This window comes from Oryctolagus cuniculus, chromosome 5 (assembly GCF_964237555.1).
Source record: "Oryctolagus cuniculus chromosome 5, mOryCun1.1, whole genome shotgun sequence".
In the NCBI taxonomy this organism is placed as follows: domain Eukaryota; kingdom Metazoa; phylum Chordata; class Mammalia; order Lagomorpha; family Leporidae; genus Oryctolagus; species Oryctolagus cuniculus.
Window position 1 is genome coordinate 145,687,726 of NC_091436.1, and position 21,111 is coordinate 145,708,836.

The window sequence follows — 21,111 nt, forward strand, 5'->3', positions numbered from 1 at the left end:
GGCCCATTGGAAACCCCCGATCACAAGGAATGTGCAGTCAGATGGAGGAGATACAGAAGATGTTTTTATTGCTTAAAATATAAAACTGGTGTTTTCCAGAGGCCCTTAAGGTATTGAAGTAATTTGTCAATTAAAGTGTTTCTCTGGGGTCTCCATTCTGTACAAGCTAAAGAACAGGTCTTTATGAGCCCTTGTTTGATATGCTTTTTGGAGACACACATTTCTGAAAACTTGAGTATATTATACACTCATACTGACTCAATGACTGCCTCCGGAGATGATGGAGTTGGAGCCTTAGTAATCAGGGTCAATAAAGCCTATCCCAAGAAAAGGGAGGAGATGCAGAGGTAATCCTACAAGCCCTACAGAAGGGTAGGATGGAGTGTGAATGGGGGAGAAAGTTACATTTATTGAATAAACTTATCTATCAGGCATGAGACTTCATAGGTATTTTAATATTTAAAAAATTTTAACATTTTAATCTTCAAGATGTCTTGAAGATTAAAATGATAATGAATTATAATAATAAAGAAATTGATACTCAGAGAGGCTGAGTAGTGATGTAGCCACGGTTCAGAGGCTGCAGTCCTGGGCTTATGCCACCTGCTGTGCAGCTCCTGGAGAGGACTTCTGTATCAGAAAACAAACAATGCTGTTCTTTCATGGCGCTAATACCAGGAAAGGGGAAAGTGCAAACAGTGTTAACCCCCCAGTAACTTTGCTGCTGCTAGGGCAAAACTTTTCAAATAAGCTTTATAGAAAGACCCAGTACAGGTTTATATGTGTATAAAATTCCAAAGTTTCATGAAACAATTCTTAGATTTACTAAGTGGGACTTCTATTGAAGTCCTTAGACTTCTATTGAAGTAATATGCTTATTAAATTGAAAAACACTATTGATTCTGACCCCACAAACTGGGGGTGGCCTGCATTATGAAAGCACTCTTAGGATCTAATAAACTGAAGATTTATTTGGAGTTTTGGAGAAAAGAATCTGAACACCTCTTTTGCTTATACTCCCAGTGTCACCCTTTTATGACTCCCCTCCCCCACTAAAGGCCATCTGGTTCTATTGTCCATAAAAGAAAAGGGTAAAACTAGAGGATCTCCAAGATCACTCTACTTGTAAGTAGGGTTGCATCCTGTGTTAGATCCTGCATCTTGCACCCTCCCGTGGACCGAGAACAGCAGTCCAGCTCTAATCAATAGGGACTATTGAATATGAAGGAGCTGATCATGTCAGTGTTGTAAAAATCTTCCTGTTGTCTATGTCCAGTGGAGAGGGTCCCTCTTAGGGTTCATGTGTGTGAGTCATTGGAGCTCTTACAACAGCCCTCTTTTACTTCAGTTGTGGAAATTGTTGCTGGAGTTGGTGGTCCCTTGTGTCATCTGTGTGACGTTCAAGGGGGTTGGAAGGAGGTGAGTTTGATGAGCTGAGCTCTACACTGAGGGGCTCCTATCTGAACATCACACCACCCAGACTTGTAGGAAGGAACCTGCAGGAACACCTGTTGAAGTACTTCATGTACTGTGAAGTATTAGATGGAAAATGAGCAGCTTGCTGTGAATTGTGGTGCTGGGTAAGAGAAAGCTGTTTCCTCTGATTGCACAAGATGGCAGACCTTTCCTCCACACGAGCTGGAACTGTAACAATTGTTGCTGTTTACCCAACCCATAAATCAAATGGTTTCTGACTTCCTATTGTATGCAAATATTGTGCCAGGCTTTCCTAGATGCTGGCAACAAAGGCGATCTGCTCTGAGTGCTTTAAGTGCTTGTAATTGATTTTCAGGGAGACTAGAAACAAAAGTGAAAAGTCTATGATGGTGTGTGACTCAGTGCTAAATGGAGGATTGCAGATCACGAGAGAAAACCTAAATGGTTCCACTGGCGAGAGGTCCTCAGACCCACCCCATGGTCAGTGCAGGGATTTCTGGATTAAAAATGTGAGAAAGGAATGAGGATCTAGCATAGATGGTTTATCTGGCAAACTACTCAGTAACAATCAACTCTTGGAATTTATTTAAACTTCTTCGTGGTGCTGATTAAACTCAGGGCTCAAGCCATCTTGGGCACTATAGCACCCACTAAAGGGATTGGTAAAGAACTTAACTGAAGGACTGTGTCTTGTCTGTCTTGGTGTCTTTACCAGCTCAGGCTGCCATGACAATAGAGTTAAAACAATAGAAGTTTTATTTCTTTCAGTTCTGAAAGCTGGAAAGTCCAAGGTCAAGGGGTCAGCATTGTAGGCTTCATTTTGTTTTTCATAGATGGCAGCAGCTGCCCTCTCACTGTGTGCTCACATGACTTCTTTGAGAGAGAGAGCTCTGGTTTTACCTCCTTTTCATCAGATGCATCCTACGCATAGGACCTCATTTAAAACTCCAAAGAACTCTATCTCCAAATACCATCACATTGGGAGCCAGAGCTTCAAAAAAGGAATTTTTGGAGGACACAAACATTCATTGCACAGAAGCTGGTAGCTCAAGTTCTGTGATGAGAAGGAAAAAGGAATAAGCATACCGGAGCAGCCACTTCCTCAGCCTGCTTTGCATTTTTCTGTAGAGAGAATGCATTCTAGAAAAGTCTACCCCATCATTTCACCTGTTCATTTCCTATACAGAGAGGCAGAGGCAGAGAGAGAGAGAGAGAGAGAGAGAGAGAGAGAGAGGTCTTCCATCTGCTGGTTCACTCCCCAGATGGCCACAATGGCCAGAACTATGTGGATCTGAAGCCAGGAGCCAGGAGCCAGGAACTTCTTCCGGGTCTCCCATGTGGGTCCAGGGGCCCAAGTACTTGGGCCATCTTCTACTGCTTTCCCAGGCAGCAGAGAGCTGGATCAGAAGTGCAGCAGCCAGGACATGAACCAGCGCCCATATGGGATGCCAGCACTATAGGCGGTGGCTTTATTCGCTACTTGCTGGCCCCCAAAGTCATATTGATTTCGGTATCTTCACAACATTTGAAATTGAGGCTCTGAATGTTACATTGGAAGGTGTTGTAGTGTCATCCATCAACTTAGGCATCAGCTTTTGTGTTGAGGCCTCTTTAATTCATGCATTTGAGAAATGTATACTCTGTTATCCGAATCATACAACTTAATAATCAATTTCCATAACTTCTTTAACCATCTAATTCCCTACTCAGTTTCTCCACAACTCACTACTTTCATGATAACTATTTTTCCCTCTTTGATTCTTTTAATTAGTATTTCCAGTGTCATCCTCCTCCAGTTTGATTCATCTCCTGTACCTCTTCTTTCTTGCTCAGAAAGACAAATAAATTACCAGTGAGTTATTTGTTTCTTTATTTTTCTGCCTCTGTACAAGGAGGAGTCAGACCTGGTACATTCATGTAAGATAAGCAGGGCTGAGCAGCAGTTGAGTTTGTAGATAATGTGCCAAAGAAAACAGGGAGTGGGGTGTGGATAGGGTGAGCGCCCTCTGAGTTAGTATCAGAAGAGGGCCTTATTGTGGTGCTGGCAAGGTGGTGTTTGGGCTGTAGAAAAAGAATCCCACAACCCTAATAACAACCCCAGGCCGTCAAACTTCTGAAGCTTTTCTTCCTAGAAAAGCAGGCTGCTGAGCATATTCCAACTTGGGTGACCCCGTTTTTTCAATTCACAGTTTGCATAGCAATATCGAGTTTCATAAAGTGGTTTGCCAGAGCAGCCAATTGAAATGCTTCTGGATAAACCAACCTGAGTCACATCACTGTAGGTATCAACAAGGATATCCCCGTGATTACGTGAGTCATAGAAACTTGTGGAGGGACCTTAGGGATTATCCACTCCAACCTTCTTGATTTCAGGAAAAGAAGGAGAGGGCCATTGGGTGGTATCTTTTGTCAGTTGGTACACCTGTTGGGACTGTGTCTGGGATTCCAGACTTCCATATATGGCTCTATTGACTGTGCCCCAGCTTAGAAAGTCTATGCATTTCTTTTGTGGTGGGGATAGGCTTCCTTTGAGGGTTACCTGGTGTTTTAGCAAAATGCTGGGAATTTGATAAGCTCATTACATAATAATCCAGGCTGGCATTGATTTCACCTTTTTAACAGAGCCAGTAGCAGATCTAGAAGTGATAAATAAGGGTTAGAAAATGTGCTGTGATAAAATCTCCTAAGTCAACAAACCCCAGGCCATGTTTTGTTCAGGGTTCTGGATTTGGTTAGTAATTATTCTGGGAAATATTGACTTTCTCTGGGAAGTTTCCATGGGTATGAAGAGATACTCTGTCTTCAGGCATTGTGATATAAGAAGGAGAGGAGAGTGTGGTGTTAGGGAGAAAGGGAAAAGAAGTTGGCAGAACAGCCAGAAAGGAAACAGCACTGACAACTTGTGTCAGGAAACATATATCTTCTTTTTCACGGTTTTGTTATTTAAGCTGTTTCACATCATAAGGCTTCTTCTGGTAATAAGGAAATTGATTAGTCTAGGGTATTGAAAAATTATTTATGGGCGGGGGGGATGAACACTTCCATCTGCAATTTCACATCCTAAATGCCTGCAATAGCCAGGGCTGGGCCAGGCCAAATCTGGGATCATGGATCTCAGTCTAGGTCTTCCGCATAGATGGCAGGAACCAACCCCTGGAACCATCACATAACTACTGCCTCCCAGAGTCTGCATTAGCCAGAACCTGGAGTTGGGAGCTAGAGCTGGGTGTTGGACCCAGGCATCTTAACTGTGAAGCTAAACACTCACCCCTAATTTAGGGTATGCTGTATGACAAGCTATGGGTTCCAAAGGCCATTGATAGGTGACTGAGTAGCCTTCACTGTGCTACAAGTCAAGAGCATCAAGCCAATAATTTCTAACTGTTGAATCTCAGTTTATCAGTGTCACCAAGAGGTTCTCATCTAGCTGAAAAGTTCTAGATCATTCCTTGTGACAAGGTATCCTGTTCCTGAACTCATTCTAATTTAATCGTACACTCTGCCAACTGAATTAGTGGAGGATGCTGGTAGGAGTAGAGTCCAGAATTGCTGGGTGTGTTAGTTAACCCTTGACTCCCTGAGGATCTTCAATAGGAGGCTGCCTTTCTTCTACCACAAACTGGTTAAGAGAATTTTGCAGATTGGGGTGTATGGGATGTCCTGAATACATCTTGCCCAAATATTCTTTCATTCCCCATCTGGAAGCCTTGTGCTACAAGTAGCCAGCTCAGTGGCTGGCACTGTACAGCTGCCCTAGGAGTGTAGACTCCTTCCCTCTCACAGAATATCTCACCAGGTTAAGGTCTTGGGAAATATTTTTGGTTGAGGCAAGATCTTTGGTTTCCTGGAAACAAAATGGCCTTGGGACTTCATATATTGGCTCAGTGCTCCTTCCTTCCATTCTTTCTTCTTTTTAAAATGACTTATTTATTTGAAAGTCAGAGTTACACAGAGAGAGGAGAGGCAGAGAGAGAAAGAGAGGTCTTCCATCTGATGCTTCACTCCGCAATTGGTCTCAACGGCCGCAGCTGTGCCGATCCAAAGCCAGGAGCCAAGAGCTTCTTCCGGGTCTCCCACATGGGTGCAGGGGCCCAAGGACTTGGGCCATCTTCTACTGCTTTCCCAGGCCATAGCAGAGAGCTGGATCATAAGTGGAGCAGCCGGGTTTTGAACCGGCGCTTGTATGGAATGCCGCACTTCAGACCAAGGCATTAACCTGCTGCGCCACAGTGCCAGCCCCTCCATCACTTCTTTTTTGGTCCATCAATTGGCTTTTTCTGGCTGTTCTTCAGAATTGCCATTCCCTCAGAGTGCTTCCTCATGCTTTAGGGCTATTTTGTCTTTCCCATCTCTAAAACTGTGAGAACAGGGAGGACATCAAACTCTCGTGGATCATGACTTGCTGCCAGGACACAGCTTCTATTCAGTGCAAGTCAAAATCCAGCCCCCAAACACCAGTGGGGCACCCTGTGAGTCACTGAAGCACAACAACACAGCAGCGAGTCTTCTTGCACAAACAAAAGTGCATTGAGCTTCAAAAATTCCTTCCAGGGCTGCAAATTAACCAATTTGCAGGCTACCATGGTTCAGTGCCATACCAATTCTTTACCTTTGAACTCCACTCTGCAACTTGATAATAGTCTTCCAGAACATTCAATGGACAGTGATATTAAAATGTATGTGGACCCTGTCAGTATTGTTTTGAACAAATGCACACTAGGGCTGGCATCATAAAAACTGAGAGAGTAAGACTACAATGTCCTGATGAGTGTGGAGGGCAGCATCCAGAATAGCCTCCATAGAAGTCTCACAGGCAACAGTGAGGGGCACATGAGGAGTCAAAGAGCTTATCTAGCCTACTGCAAAAGGTAGCCTACCGGACCCACCCAGACAGCAGTGATGCTGGCAGCACACTTCCCAAAAGTGGCACAAACTTTGAAAAGCCCATTTCAACCAGTAGTAAAATGGATGCATTGAGGAAGCCAACTGTAGTGGAACTTGAAAGTCAACAGAAGTCATATGGCCTCAACTTGGCCACTCAGAATGGACCAATGAGAAGCAGTGGGCAGGATGGGCCCTTTCACAGTACCAATAGCACTGGCAATGTCAGGACTGGGTTGTGGAAACATGAGAGCACTGTGTGGTGCTCCTGGGCTTCCTAGGCAGCAATTTATATGAACTGTGATATTCACATTCCTTTAAGCTATGAACATTTCAAAACAGACTGTTTACAGCCAACTTAGGAATTCAAAGCCATTTTGAATAAACTTCTAAGTAATGGATTTCATTTGTTTTGTATCCCCAAATTGTTGCCTTATTTTCCTCCCTTAGGGAATTTGCAGAAAACCTTGAAAGCCTTATTTTAGTTGACAAAGCCCCAATAGGACAATTTGGAAATCTGAAATGTAATTAATTAGACTCTAATATCTACTTAACATTTCAAACTTGCATTTAATATAATAAGTAGACATTTGTCATTGAAAAAAAAGTACGTAGGGTTTTAACTACTCTTCACATCACAGCCAGTGACTGTCTGCTTCTAAAGAATATGTTTAAAATAGTGAGGAGTGTGATCATAGTATACAAACTCAGTATGACAAGTCAAAGAAAAAGAGTAACTTTAAAGCTTCTTCCAGATACCAAGAATGATGAATTTTTTGCTTAGGAAAATACTGATGGAGTATTTTTACTGGGTGGAATGATCTAGGAGAGAAGATGGAGATAAAATTATCAGATTGTTGAGGATTCTAAGATGGCAGAATAGGGAAAAGAGTTTACTGCTCTAGGCTAGAGGAAAATAGTAAAAAAAAAAAAAAGTGGAGGAAGTACATTTTTAGGGGAGAGTTAGAGAAAAAAACTGCAGTGGAAATTCTACAGAAGGAAGAGAAACAGTGTGGATCTGTGTGAAAGGTGTGGACAGAACAACAGGCGTGGTGTGAGTCTGGACTGGTACCCTAAGGGGGACACAGTACCTGCTAACCCAGTGAAAAAAGGGGCACATTTCTCTCTCTCCATTCCCCCAAAATGGCACCTGGCAACTGGCTGAAAGAGGGCGGGTGCTACTTTGGACGAAAGTAGAAGCTGAGGCAGTTCTTGTGTGCTTGCCCAGTAACTGGCTGGGACAAGATGCCATCTTGTCAGCAGTAGTGGTGGCAGCAGCTCGATGAGTGCACTCAGCAATGGGAGGAGAGAAGGTACTATTGTGAAACAAGCAGGGGCTTCGGCTGGTGGCTCTTGTGCGTGTGTGTGATCCAGGGATTTCACCAGAGGGAAAATCTGTGTTCCCTGCTGACTTTCAGTCTGGCTGGGAGGATGGCCAGGGGGCTGGGCACTGACATAGGACTGTGAGATGCTCCCAGCCTTTCAACATATCACAGGCTCCAAGGCTCAAACTACCAAGGTGGAGCACCCAGAGGCAGTCTCTGCCTCTCTGTGGATGGGACAGGCCAGAGGGGATGGAGTGGATCCTCTTCACCTGTGACTGTGGGAGCCTGGTGCTGAGACTGTGGGAACTCAGGGACTGTGTGAGAGGGCACAGGGTATAGTTGGGTCTCTGGGCAATCACTGGTGCCCATATGGGATGCCGGCGCTTCAGATTGGGGCTTTAACCCACTATGCAACAGCGCTGGTCCCAGGAGATAGTAGTCTAAAATCTCCCTTCCCACGGCGCCTCACATTTGATCATTCAAATTTTTTTCCTTTGGATGAAGTATTGTCCTTCCACCACAATTACTACTTAAAATGTAGATGCTTCTGGAATATGTTAAGCCATCTATTCATTTTATTTTTTTAAAGATTTATTTATTTACTTGAAAGGAAGAGTTACAGAGGGAGAGAGAGTGAGACAGAGAGAGACTGAGAGGTCTTCCACTCGCTGGTTCACTGTCCAAATAGCTGCAACAGCCAGAGCCGGGCCAGGCTGAAGCCAGGAGCCAGGAGCATCTTCCTCCTACCACCGCATGGGTGCACGGCCCCATGTTTCGCTGCTTTCCCAGGCACAGAGCTGAATTGGAAGTGGAGCAGCCCCGACTGGAACTAGCAACCCATACGGGACGCCAGTGTAGATGGCAGCTTAGCCTGCTATGCTACAGCATTGACCCCTTCTATTTCTTTTCCTGTCCATTTTCCTTCCTGACAGGGATAGTTGAAATCGAGATACGGAAGAAAACACAGATTTTAGAAAGTCTTTTTTTTTTGCTTCGATTAGTTTCATGGGGAGTTTCCAGTGAGGACCAGGAATGAGTCCTCCAGGGCACGTACCCGAGATAGGCATTGAGTCAGGGGAGCTAAGTTCATCACGGAGGTGAGAGGCCAAAGCCCTGGTACTCAGGCACTGAATACCGCCTCTGTTTCCTCCCCATATACCACTGGGTATGTCGGCCAAGCACGTCGGAAACACCGAGTTCCCGGCAGAGCGCCTCAGGCTGCAGCGTGAGTCACTGGGAGGCGCTCTCCGCGGGCAGCGGGAAACGTGCGCCGAGGGCCGTTCCTAAACAACCCGCCTAGTTACCAACGCCTTCCAGCTGCAGGTGGCGGTCGGCCCTCAGACTCCGGGGGCTCCGCACGGTGTCGCCCTCAACCAGAGATGAGGAGGAAGCCAGGTTTGGGGGCACGGGAGGTCACCCGCCTGGAAAAGCACCAAGGGGCCCGGGAGCTCCGCGCCGCGCCCCTCACTCGAGACCGGGCACTCGGTGCTGAGAATGGTGGGTGTTGAAACTGCCAGAACCGGGGGTTGTTTGGATTTTTCCGGCTTTTCTGTGAGAAAAATGACCCCTCGGAGGGCACATCTGAGGCGCAGTCCGGGAAACACCCAGGAGCCGAGCGCCATCTGCTGCTTCGCCGCAGGACTGGAGTAGTGGCGGCGTCTTTAAGGTGACAGACCGGTTTTTCTCAAGCCGGGGTTCATGGGTTACTGTCCATTTGTGTGTGTGTGTGTGTGTGTGTTGGGGGTGTGTGTGTGAGGTTTTTTTCTTTCTTTAAAAATTGCCCTTTCCCACAGAAAAGATCTGAGGCACAAATTCATAATGTGCTACGTCCATCAGTAAGGTAACAGAAGTGAATAACAAAGGAGGGACCCCTTGCAGGTGGGGACCAGCTTCGTTATCGGGGTATCAGCCTGTCAAACCCTTGCCACATAGTAGGTACCCACGAAAACATGCTCAGTCCATCACCGAGGGGGCAATTTCAGGCCCTTGTCATTTAGTTGAAGAAATGTACCCCAACCCTGGCCACGCATCTTTTCAGGTGGTGAGTGATGGGATTCTTTTGTTCCCATGGAAACAGACATCCCTGGGCATGGGAGAAACACACTTTTAACAGCCAAATACCAGCCTGGTCTTTTTCTAGAGGGAGGCTTGAATTTTCTTTTTTAAAAGTTAGTTAAGGAATATAAAGAGATGAGAGCATTTAAGATGTGGGATGGGGGCCGGCGCCGCGGCTCACTAGGCTAATCCTCCGCCTTGTGGCGCCGGCAGTCCGGGTTCTAGTCCCAGATGGGGCGCCAGATTCTGTCCCGGTTGCCCCTCTTCCAGGCCAGCTCTCTGCTGTGGCCCGGGAGTGCAGTGGAGGATGGCCCAAGTACTTGGGCCCTGCACCCCATGGGAGACAGGAGAAGTACCTGGCTCCTGCCATCGGATCAGCGCGGTGCGCCGGCCGCAGCGCGCCGGCTGCGGCGGCCATTGGAGGGTGAACCAACAGCAAAAGGAAGACCTTTCTCTGTCTCTCTCTCACTGTCCACTCTGCCTGTCAAAAAAAAAAAAAAAAAAAAAAAAAAAGATGTGGGACGGAATGTTAAGAGATCCACGTTTGGTTCCTATCTGTAATACCCAGAATTGGAATTAGAGGCAGATACTCTTGTTGAGCAATGGAAGAGTAATAGACCCTAATTTTATCAGTTTGGCTAGGGCAGAGTTCCTGAGATCCACCACTAGGCCTCTGTAACTACAGAATCCACCACCAGGCCTCTGTAACTACAGAATCAGCACCAGCTGGTTTGACTTTGTCAGTAACAGGATGTCAAATTGTCTTGTGGATAATAGCAGCTGCAAGTCATGTAACCTGGGCATGTGCTGAGGAGGAAGACCAATGTTCTCTCCTTGTGGAAAAAAGAGACTAGGACCCTTTTAGAAACGAGAGATCCATTGACCAGGAAGATCTGGTAATAGAACCATAAAAACTTGCCCCAGATACCAGATTGACAGAACAGATTTGAGCCTTCCTTCCTGTCTCCTGGCTGGTTGACCTCACAACTAACCACTTCAAAAACGTGTGTGACAGTAATTGGTTACCATGTATCTTTGGCAGTAGGCCCTTGCTCTGTATCCCCTCTAATGACCTACAAGAGAGACACTTGGAAACACATACTCCTGCTTTCTCTTGTTCTTGCTAGCCCTGTGGCTAAGACATCACCTGGTGTCCCTCATACTAAATTTCACCTGGCTGCTTGCTGTGGGCTGTGATCAGAGCATGCATTCTGAGCCTTTCTGTTGGGAAAGGGGAGTCAATCTAATGAAGCAGTCTACAGAGCTGAAATAAGAGTGATAGTATTTCCCCTTTATTTCTACTCTATTTTTACACTGGCTTCTAGCAACACTTATGTGCACAAAAATGTATCTAAGTCAAAATACGGTTTACCATGAGACTATTTAAAGGCATCTATAGATAATTGTTTTTAAAAGCAAAGATTTCTTTTTTTTTTTTGCAAAGTAAGTCATCATAATTCAATTGATAATCTGAGGTAGGATATGTTCCTTATAGGGCTTTGTTGTTAAATATATATGTTTAAAGGGATAGTTCTTGATCAAGACATGGATTGGCTGGTGTTTACTGAGGCAAAATGTGCATTCCTTATATAAAATTATCAATCATGAATGGTTTCCAGATCAACTCTCCAAAATAAATTAAATCCACAAAATAGATGAAATAATAAATTAATAACTGAAGTGAGTAAGAATACTGATAGGCTATTATAAATTACCAAGGAGACACAATATTCAATAGAAACATTCTTTTCATAATCATTAAAATGCTTGAGTAAATGCAGTGTTGGTGAAACATAAAGTAGAAACTTGTAAAGCTTGAAGGAGTCCAAAAATTTGAGACTTTGCACTGTTTCTTGAGTCTAATTCAATATAAAATGTAACTTTGCTCTGAGTAGATGTACATAGTAACTTTCTCTTACTAGTTAGGCAACAGAGGGAATAAGAAGAGATTTTCCTGGCCTAAGTGGGTGAGATCTAAAAGATAAGGATGGAGAAATAGAGATGAAAAAATATGTATGAGTATGAAAAAGAGATATATTGGCCTGTCACTAGATTATTGACCTGAAAGTAGACAAACTAAGAAAATCAGCTTACCTGATTCTTGAAGGAAGGGAATCTATATCCACTGGATTTTCCATATTGTCTGACAGTTATATATGTTAAAAGTGAATAACTTTTTGCATTTCTACTGACTTTTGAAAAATCATTTGAAAAGTTTTTTTTTTTTTCCATGCAGTAACATGATAAAGGTGGTTGGGAAAGGAGTTTTAATTCAGGAATTTTATTTAAAATCAAAATTCAGACCTATTCCACACCCACCTCTGAAGTTACCCTTTTTGATTATTTTCGCAGTGAAGCACCTGACTTGGGCTTTGCAGGATGACATCCCATACAATCCCATGGCAACGAGCTCTTCATGGCAAGGACTCAGCTGGCTCTTACTCTCTCTGTGTGGAACAGGCAGGCAGCTGTGAGTCATCAAACACACAGTGGGGTCATTTGGAAATGCTCTTCACTGGGATGAGAAATGCACGTGAGTGTTTATTGATTTCTTCACTTCAATGAGAGATAAAGAAGCACCATCAAGTGATGGGATGGTCCTTAGAGCTAGTCCAAGGACCACCAGCATGAATACCCCTCAGAAACTTGTCAGCTCCTCCCCAGACCCACTAGATCAGAACCTTTGGAAGGAGGGCTCAGGAATCAGGGTTTGTGGTTTAAGCTCAAGTTTGAGAACCACTGAGCAATATGTGGGTGAGGTCAGGAGAACAGAGAGGGAGCCTAGAGAAAGAAGCCAGGGCAGGCCGACTCTCTCCAAAGCACTGGTTTTATTGTATGGCTGAAGACAATCTGATAGGAGCATGAAGGATCATCTTCCTTAGGGTTAGGAGACAAACTAAGTGCAGTCTTGGGGTAGTGAAAAGGGTGGGAGATTACTATAGACTTTCACTTGGGGTTGAAACTGAAAGGGTTAATTGGCCCTGCAGTCCTTTCACAAAATGTAAACATCACCCAGGAGAGCTCTGAAAACCAAGAATTTTTATTGTAAATTTGGCATCAGAAATCATCAGAATCAAAACCTATCTGGGTTTCACTTGAGCCTATTTATACTCATTATATTTATTGCACTTAGAATGAGCATTCATTTTTGCTTTGAGAGTAATACATTTGGGTCCCAGGCCCTGTTAGAAGTCTTTATTTAAAAATTTTAAAAAGACATTTATTTATACTCATTAATTCTAATGTTAATGTGATATTAACACACAGAGAACATATTCAGTGTACTTCATAGATACAATTCTAAGAATATAAGGATACTTACTTCCCTTCCTCCCATGCTTCCTCCTCCTTTCCCCCCCCCTCTTTCTTTCTTTCTCTCATTTCTTTTCTTGTTAATTTTGAGGTAACTTTTTAAAAAAGATTTATTTATTTATTTGAAAGGCAGAGTTACAGAAAGGCAGAGGTGGAGAGAGAAAGAGGACTTCCATCTGCTGGTTCACCTTCCAAGTGGCTGCAATAGTCGGAGCTGGGCGGATCTGAAGCCAGGAGCCAGGAGCTTCTTCTGGGTCTTCCACACAGGCACAAGGACCCAAGGACTTGGGCCATCTTCTTCTGCTTTCACAGGCCACAGCAGAGAGCTGGATCTGAAGTGGAGCAGCCGGCACTAGAACTGGTGCCCATATGCAATGCTGGCCTTACCTGCTACATCACAGCACTGGCCTCAAGGTAACATTTTTAATTTACATTATAGTGAAAGGCTTAATGCTTCACCAAATAAAGAGTTCAGCAAGCAAAAAGTAAAATTATAGGTTAGTAGGAATATAGGCAAGGGGTATAAATAATAATCAAATGAAAAGATATCCATTTAACTAATATTCAGTAAATTTTAAAATAATCACAAACCATGAAAACTATATTAGTGTATCTATCAATATATTAACTACTGCAAATAAGAGAAAACATTTTTCTTATTGAGTGACTTATTTCACTTAGTATAATGATCTTCAGTTGCATACATTTTGTTGCAAATGTCTGTATTTCATTCCTTTTTATGGCTGCATAATATTCCATCATGTAAATATGCCAAATTTTTCTTATTCAGTCATCAACTGATGGATGTCTAGGTTGACTTCATATCTTAGCTATTGTGAATTGAGTTGCTATAAACATGGAAATGCAAGTAACTTTTTTCATATGCTGCTTTTGTTTCCTTTGGATATATTCCCTCGAGTGGGATAGCTGAGTTGTAGGGTAGATCTGTTTTTCTGTGGCATCTCTGTACTATCTTCCATAACAGCTGTACTGTTTACATTCCCATCAATGGTTTATAATTAGGGTACTTTTTTCATATTCTTGTCAGCATTTATTTTTTGATTTTTGGATGATAGCCATTCTAACTAGGATGAGTTGATACTTCAATGTGGTTTTGTTTACATTTCCCTGATGGCTTGTGATCCTGGGCAGTTTTTTATGTGTCAGGCATTTGTATTTCCTCCTCTGAAGAATGCTTATTCATAACCTTTGCCCATTTCTTAACTGGGTTGTTTGTTTTGTTGTTGAGCTTCCTGAACTCCTTATGTTTTCTGGATATTAATTCTTTATCATAGCTTGCAGATGTTTTCTCCCATTCTGTTGGTTGATTGATTCCTTTGCTGTACAGAAGCTTCTTAGCTTGATATAATCAAATTTGTCTATTTTTGCTTTTGTTACCTCTATTTCTGGGGTCTTATCCAAGAAGTCACTGCCTAGGCCAATGTCTTACAGTGATTCTCCTATATTTTCTTCTGGTAATTTGGTGGTTTCAGGTCTTAGGTTTAGATATTTGATCACCTGTGAGTTGATTTTTTTAAAAAGATTTTATTTATTTATTTGACAGTAGAGTTACGACAGTGAGAGAGAGAGAGAGACAAAGAGAAAGATCTTCCTTCTGTTGGTTCATTCTCCAAATGGCTGCAACGGCCGCAGCTGTGCCTATCCGAAGCCAGGAGCCAGGAACTTCTTCTGGGTCTTCCATGTGGGTGCAGGGGCCCAAGCACTTGGGCCATCTTCTACTGCTTTCCCAGGCCATAGCAGAGAGCTGGACTGGAAGAGGAGCAACCGGGACTAGAACCGGTGACCATATGGGATGCTGGTGCCACAGATGGAGGATTAATCTAGTGTGCCACGGCACTGGCCCTTGTGAGTTGATTTTTGTAGAGTGCAAGGTAGGGTGTTTTTAAAACTTTTGTTTGTGGAAATCCAATTTTTCCAACACCTTTTGTTGAAGAGACCTTCTTTTCTTTAGGGAGCAATTTTAGGTCCTATGTCAAAAATTGCTTGATTGTAGATACATAGATTAATTCCTGGGGTTTCTAATTTGTTCCATTGGTCCACATGATCATTTTTTTTTCTAGTACCAGGCTGTTATCATTATAACATCCCTGCAGTATGTCCTTAAATCTGAAGTTGTGATGCTTCTGATTTTGTTTTTATTGTTTAAGATTGCTTTACCTATTTGGGATCTTCTGTGTTTCCATATAAATTTCAGGATTGTTTTTTCTAGATCTGTGAAGAATGTCCTTGATGTTTGATTGGGATTGCATTGAATCTGTAAATTGCTTTGGATAATATGAACATTTTGATGATATTAATTCATTTTAATTAATTTCATGAACATGGAAGATTCCTCTGTATTTTGTGTCATTTTCTATTTATTTCATCAATGTCTTCTAACTTTAGGGATTTTCACATCCTTTCTTAAATTTATTTCAAAGTATTTAGATTTTTTTGTAGCTGTTATGAAGAGGACTGATCTTATACATTCTTTCTCAGCCAGAGCATTATTGATGTATGAGGATGCTATTGATTTTTTGTGTGTTGATTTTGTATCCTGAAATTTTGCCAAATTCTCTTATAATATTCTCTAAGTGGAGTCTTTTGGTTCCATTATATAAAGGAGCATGTCATCTGCAAACAGGGGTAATTTGACTTCTACCTTTCCAGTTTATATCCCTTTGATTTCTTTTTCTTGCCAAGTGGCTCTGGCTAAAACTTCCATAACTGTATTGAATAATAATGGTGAGAGTGGGCATCCTTCTGTGGTTCCAGATTTTAGTTGGAATGTTTCCAGCTTTTCTCCATTCAGAATGATGTTGGTTGTGGGTTTGTCATATATTGCCTTAATTGTGTTGAGGTATGTTCCTTTTATATCTTTTTTAAAGTATCTTTTAATCATGAAAAGATATTTTATTAAATGTTTCTCTGTATCTTGAACTAATCATATGTTTTTTTTATCATTCATTCGTGAATGATATATCACATTTATGTTGACCTTCTCTGCATCCCTGGGACAAATCTCACTTGGCTTGGGTAGATGATCTTTTTGATGTGTTGTTGCATTTGATTTTCTAGTTTCTTGTTTTTTTTTTTTTTTTTTTTGAGGATTTTTACGTCTGTCTTTACCAGGGATATTGATCTTTAGTTATCTGTTTTTGTTGTATCTATCAGATTTTGGAATTAAGGTAATACTAGCCTTATTGAATGAGTTTAGAAGGGTTCCCTCCATTTCAATGGTTTTGAATAACTTAAGAAGAATTGAGATTAGTTTTTCCTTAAAAGTTTTGTAGAATTCAGCTGTGAAGTCATCTTCTCCTGGGCTTTTCTTTGTTGAGAGGCTCTTCATTTCTGTTTCAATCTCAAGTTTGATTATTGGTCTATTCAGATTTTTATATCTTTGTGATTCAATTGTGGTAATTGTATGTGTCCTGAAATCTATCCATTTATATATAGCTATATACCAACAAATTGGAAAATTTATTTCTGTGGTATCAGTTATAACATCTCCTTTTTTCATTCTGATTTTGTTAATTTTGGTCTCCTCTCCCCTTTTTTTGGTTAGTTGGGCCAATGGGTTTTCAATTTTGTATAATTTTTTTTTCAAAAAACAAGATCTGCATTTCACGATCTTTTGTGTAGCTTATTTTTTTTCTATTTTGTTATTTTTCTCTAATTTTTATTATTTCTTTCCTCCTATGCATTTTGGGTTTGGTTTGTTCTTGTTTTTCTAGGTCCTTGAGCTGCATTGTTAGATCATTTATTTAGTACCTTTCTAATGTTTTTTAATGTTGGCACTCACTGCTGTAAACTTTCCTCTTAACACTGCCTTTACTGTGTTCTATAAGTTTTGATATGTGTGTTTTCACATATAGTCTGCCGATTATATGATCATAAGATTAAATACAAATTTCTTAAATCTGTCCTTGACAAATTGGAAGTTTAAGAAAATTAGCTTTTACATTTTTTATTGATATAGCATAAGGAATTTTCTCTCCCTCTTATTCTTGAAGTGTTCTACCATAAACATTCTGCAGGACTGAAAATCCTCCTCTAGAAATAAAAGGAATTTGGAGGTTCTGCAAGCCTCAATGGGTAGAACTGGTGCCTACCTGGAGGCCAGACAGCCATAGATGAATGTGGTTGTCCTGGGGCCGGCCCTGTGGCTTGGTGGGTTAAAGCCCTGGCCTAAAGCGCCAGCATCCCTTATGGGTGCCGGTTCTAATCCCAGCTGCTCCTCTTCCGATCCAGCTCTCTGTAGTGGCCTGGGAAAGCAGTAGAAGATGGCCCAAGTCCTTGGGCCCCTGTACCTGCATGGGAGACCCAGAGGAAGCTCCTGGCTCCTGGCTTTGGATCAGCTCCTGCCATTGTGGCCATATGGGGAGTGTACCAGCAGATGGAAGACCTCTCTCTCTGTCTCTACCTCTCTGTAACTTTGTCTTTCAAATAAATAAAATAAATCTTTAAAAAATGTGGTTGTCCTGGGAGAGAAGGAGGAAAATCAAAGAGGTGGGGGAATTTGCAGGTAGATACCTGAAATGGATGAGGTACTGAAAACCTCTGGGTACATATTTGATTACATTCTTCATAATATATTTCTAAAAAGAAAATTGTTGGATCACAGAGTTTCAATCATTTTAGAGCACTTTTTTTTTTAGAAAGTTTTTGTTTAATATATATAAATTTCATAGGTACAGCTTTTGGATTATAGTGGTTCTTCCCCCATACCCATCCTCCCACCCCCATTCCCATACCACTTCCTACTTCCTCTCCCATCCCATTCTTCATTAAGATTCATTTTTAATTATCTTTATATACAGAAGAGCAACTCTATACTAAGTAAAGATTTCAACAGTTTGTACCCACACAGACACACAAAGTATAAAGTACTGTTTGAATAATAGTTTTACTGTTAATTCTCATAGTGCAACTCATTAAAGAGAGAGGTCCTACATGGGGAGCAGGTACACAGTGACTGCTGTTGTTGATTTAACAATTGACACTCTTATTTATGACATCAGTGATCACCCAAGGCTCCTGGATAGAGCATTAATTTTCTCAAATCATCTTTGGGCCATATTCCCAAGCCATGTTTGGAACTATGCTGAAAAATTGAAAATGTATGAAGGGTGCCTTGCTATCAGGTTACAAGATCATGTACCACACCCCCATTTAATACAAAGTAACATTAAGAAGTTCAATGAAGAGAAATCCTCCCATTTATATTCCTTGCTTTTAAAAGATATCTTATAAAAATAATAGATGATATAAACTATTGTAACAGACAAATGCCAACCTTGTTGGGATTGGTGTGCACATGAAATGTTTTCAAGTGAACTACTTAAAATGATTCTCTTCCTTGTTGGCTGGCAGATGCCATACACTGCATTTCAGTCTGCTTGCATGCATTTTTGACTGTCTGGCTATTGAAAGAATCACTTTGAGGTGCCCTAGGACTGACTCCTGTTCATTTTTAAACTTCACATTCTATTCAAATTCTTCTTATTAACTATGATCCATTCCTGTCTCCTGTCCCCAGCAGTCTAGACTTTTGATTCTATTTAAGCTTCCAGAAAGAGAGGTGTGTCAATTCTCACCCCTGTTCCCGGCTCTCACCACTAAAATGCAAGGCCTCTTTTTCAGAGCTCTTTCTGGTGACTTCCCTTGGCTTAGAGTGGGTGACCACACCTTTCTGCCTTTGGAAGGAATGGCTTATTTCTTCTTTAAAATTTTCATATATATGGAAGTTTTATATATATATACATCTGTTTATATATATACACAAAAAGTTTTATATATATGTATGTATGTGTGTGTGTATATATATATATATATATATATATTTGTTCACTTCCCAGTTGCCTGTGACAGTCAAAGCTAGGATAGTCCAAAGCCAAGAGCCTGTAACTCAGCTCAGATCTCCCATTTGGGTGGCAGGGACCCAAGTACTTGAGCCATCACCTATTGCCTCTCAGGAAGCTGAAATCGGAAGCAGAGTTGGTGCTTCAATTCAGATACTCCAATACGGATGCAGGCATTCCAACTGGCATCTTAAATGATACACCCAATGCCTGCCCCTTATTCCTTTTTTAAAACACAAACATGATGCTCCCTCCAAAGACGATTTCCATTTCCCTGCAGGCTTCCTGTTTTGGGAACTAGGAGTAGTGGGAAATTTGAGGATTGGGTGGAGGTGCTAATGCTGCATCTATAGGATTGATCTCTCAGGAAGCTCTTGGTGGAAGTGGCTGGCTATAATTTTAAGGGAGCCTCTGAACTTACAGTGTTCTCTACTTAGAGAATTGCTCCCTGCTGTGGGTCTGAGTCATCAGTTCTGTTACCTCTGGAGCCTCACACCATTAGAAATTAGAGCTAATGAAAAGTTATTAGAAAAAATAAAATAAAATAATACAAGAGAGAAGTGAATATACAAATGTGCAATTTCAAAGTGTTTCTTTGAAATTGGGGAAGGTAACTCTGACTCACAGAGTTGGAAAATACCATCACTTAGAAATTTTATTGGTGTGTCTATAAAGCAGAAAAAAATCCAATTGTTTAGGAGCAGTAAAATTTTCCTGGCGCTGAGATAAACTACTGGTTTGGCTCTTAGAGACAGAACACTGTGTACTGCAATGAACAATGTCTTCAACATTTCTTCAAAACAATGTGTCACTTTTACATTCCACAAGGTGAGATAGTGGTGTAGACTTAAAATGCAGTTTGGTGAAAATATTTTACTGGGAGAAGGGAATCAAATGGTGAAATCCAGATGAACAGAAGTTTCACAAAACAGATGGATCTGAGCATGCATCTTGTATCTGGAGGAAAGAAGAGATTTCCCAGTAGTCCTCATTAAATTTTTAAACTAGGCATAGATAATATTTTTAAACATTAAATTTTTTAACTAGGCATAGATAATATTAAACAGCAGTGACTTCAAGGTAATCCTTTCAATAACAGCTGAAGAGCAGGTGAGCTGGGTTCCTGGCCAAAGGCAGACGCACATGCTTAACAGTTCGCTAAGCAGCAAGTGGGTTTGACAGTGTGTGAAAGCTGAGGCATCTAACAGGACACATGCCACATGGAAAGCTCCCCAATTTCCATTTAGAGTCCAGGAAAGACTGAGACACTTTTTGACTAATAACTTCAGTTTTTCTCTAACATATAGACAAATGGGAAAGGAAGCTTTCAATTTCTACTCTGTGGAAAACAGCCTGATCTGTAGATAGGGAGTAGATCCCTACAAGCTCTGCCTATAGATTAAATTAGTATAAGAGTACTTCAAAAAATTCACAGATAATGGAATTAAAAGATAATTTTATTTTTGTGCAAAAATTTTTGAAATCCATGCATAGAAAGGTCTTCGAAAAGTTTATTGTGGGGCTGGTATGGTACAGTGGGTAAAGTTGCTGCCTGCAAAGCCAGCATCCCATGTAGGTGACAGTTTGTGTCTCAGCTGCTCCACTTCCAATCCTACTCCCTGTTAATGGCCTGGGAAAAGCAGTGGAAGATGGCCTAAATAACTGGGCCACTGTCACCCACATGGGAGACCCGGATGAAGCTTCTGGCTCCTGGTTTTATCCTGGCCCATCTATGGCTGTTGCAGCCATCTAGGGAATGAACCAGAAGATGGAAGATCGCTCTCTCTGTCTTGCTTTCTCTCTCTGTAACTCTGACTTTTAAATACATAAATACATCTTAGAACAAAAATTTCATGGGAATTGTTTTTATTAAAAAACTATACATTGATTTCAAATATTTTTTGCATCAAAATAAACTTGTTTTAATTCCATTTTCTATGAACTTTAAAAAATATCTTTGTATCTTTGATTTATTCTGTTATTTTTAATTCATTCAATAATATTTTCTGAGCACCATCTATGTCTTTGGCATAACTTCTGCTAAAGAGTGTCAAATCTTTTAAATAAATGGATACTAAAAACAAAACTTTTGCTTGTGGGAAATTTGCAAAATTACATTTTGATGTTCAAGAAGTTCTCACACTTAAAAAAACTTGATTAAAGGCCAAATTGCTATCATTTTAGCCTGAGAACTTATAGAGATGTTGCAAAGTCTTTGCTTTGACCGTAAGCAAACCTTA

At 41.4% G+C, this 21,111-nt stretch overlaps 1 long non-coding RNA gene across 2 annotated transcripts in view; it reads left to right on the top strand.

The window, feature by feature from the left end:
* The first annotated feature begins 8,834 nt into the window (after positions 1–8,834).
* Positions 8,835–21,111, top strand: part of LOC108178872 (uncharacterized) — a 204,423-nt gene continuing 192,146 nt past the window's right edge. The window contains exons 1-3 of one of the 2 annotated variants that reach the window (XR_011388753.1): positions 8,835–9,309; positions 12,051–12,231; positions 13,140–13,424. This is a non-coding gene — a long non-coding RNA (uncharacterized lncRNA). The remainder of the gene's footprint in view (positions 9,310–12,050; positions 12,232–13,139; positions 13,425–21,111) is intronic. The other variant, XR_011388754.1, reaches the window with a different exon arrangement.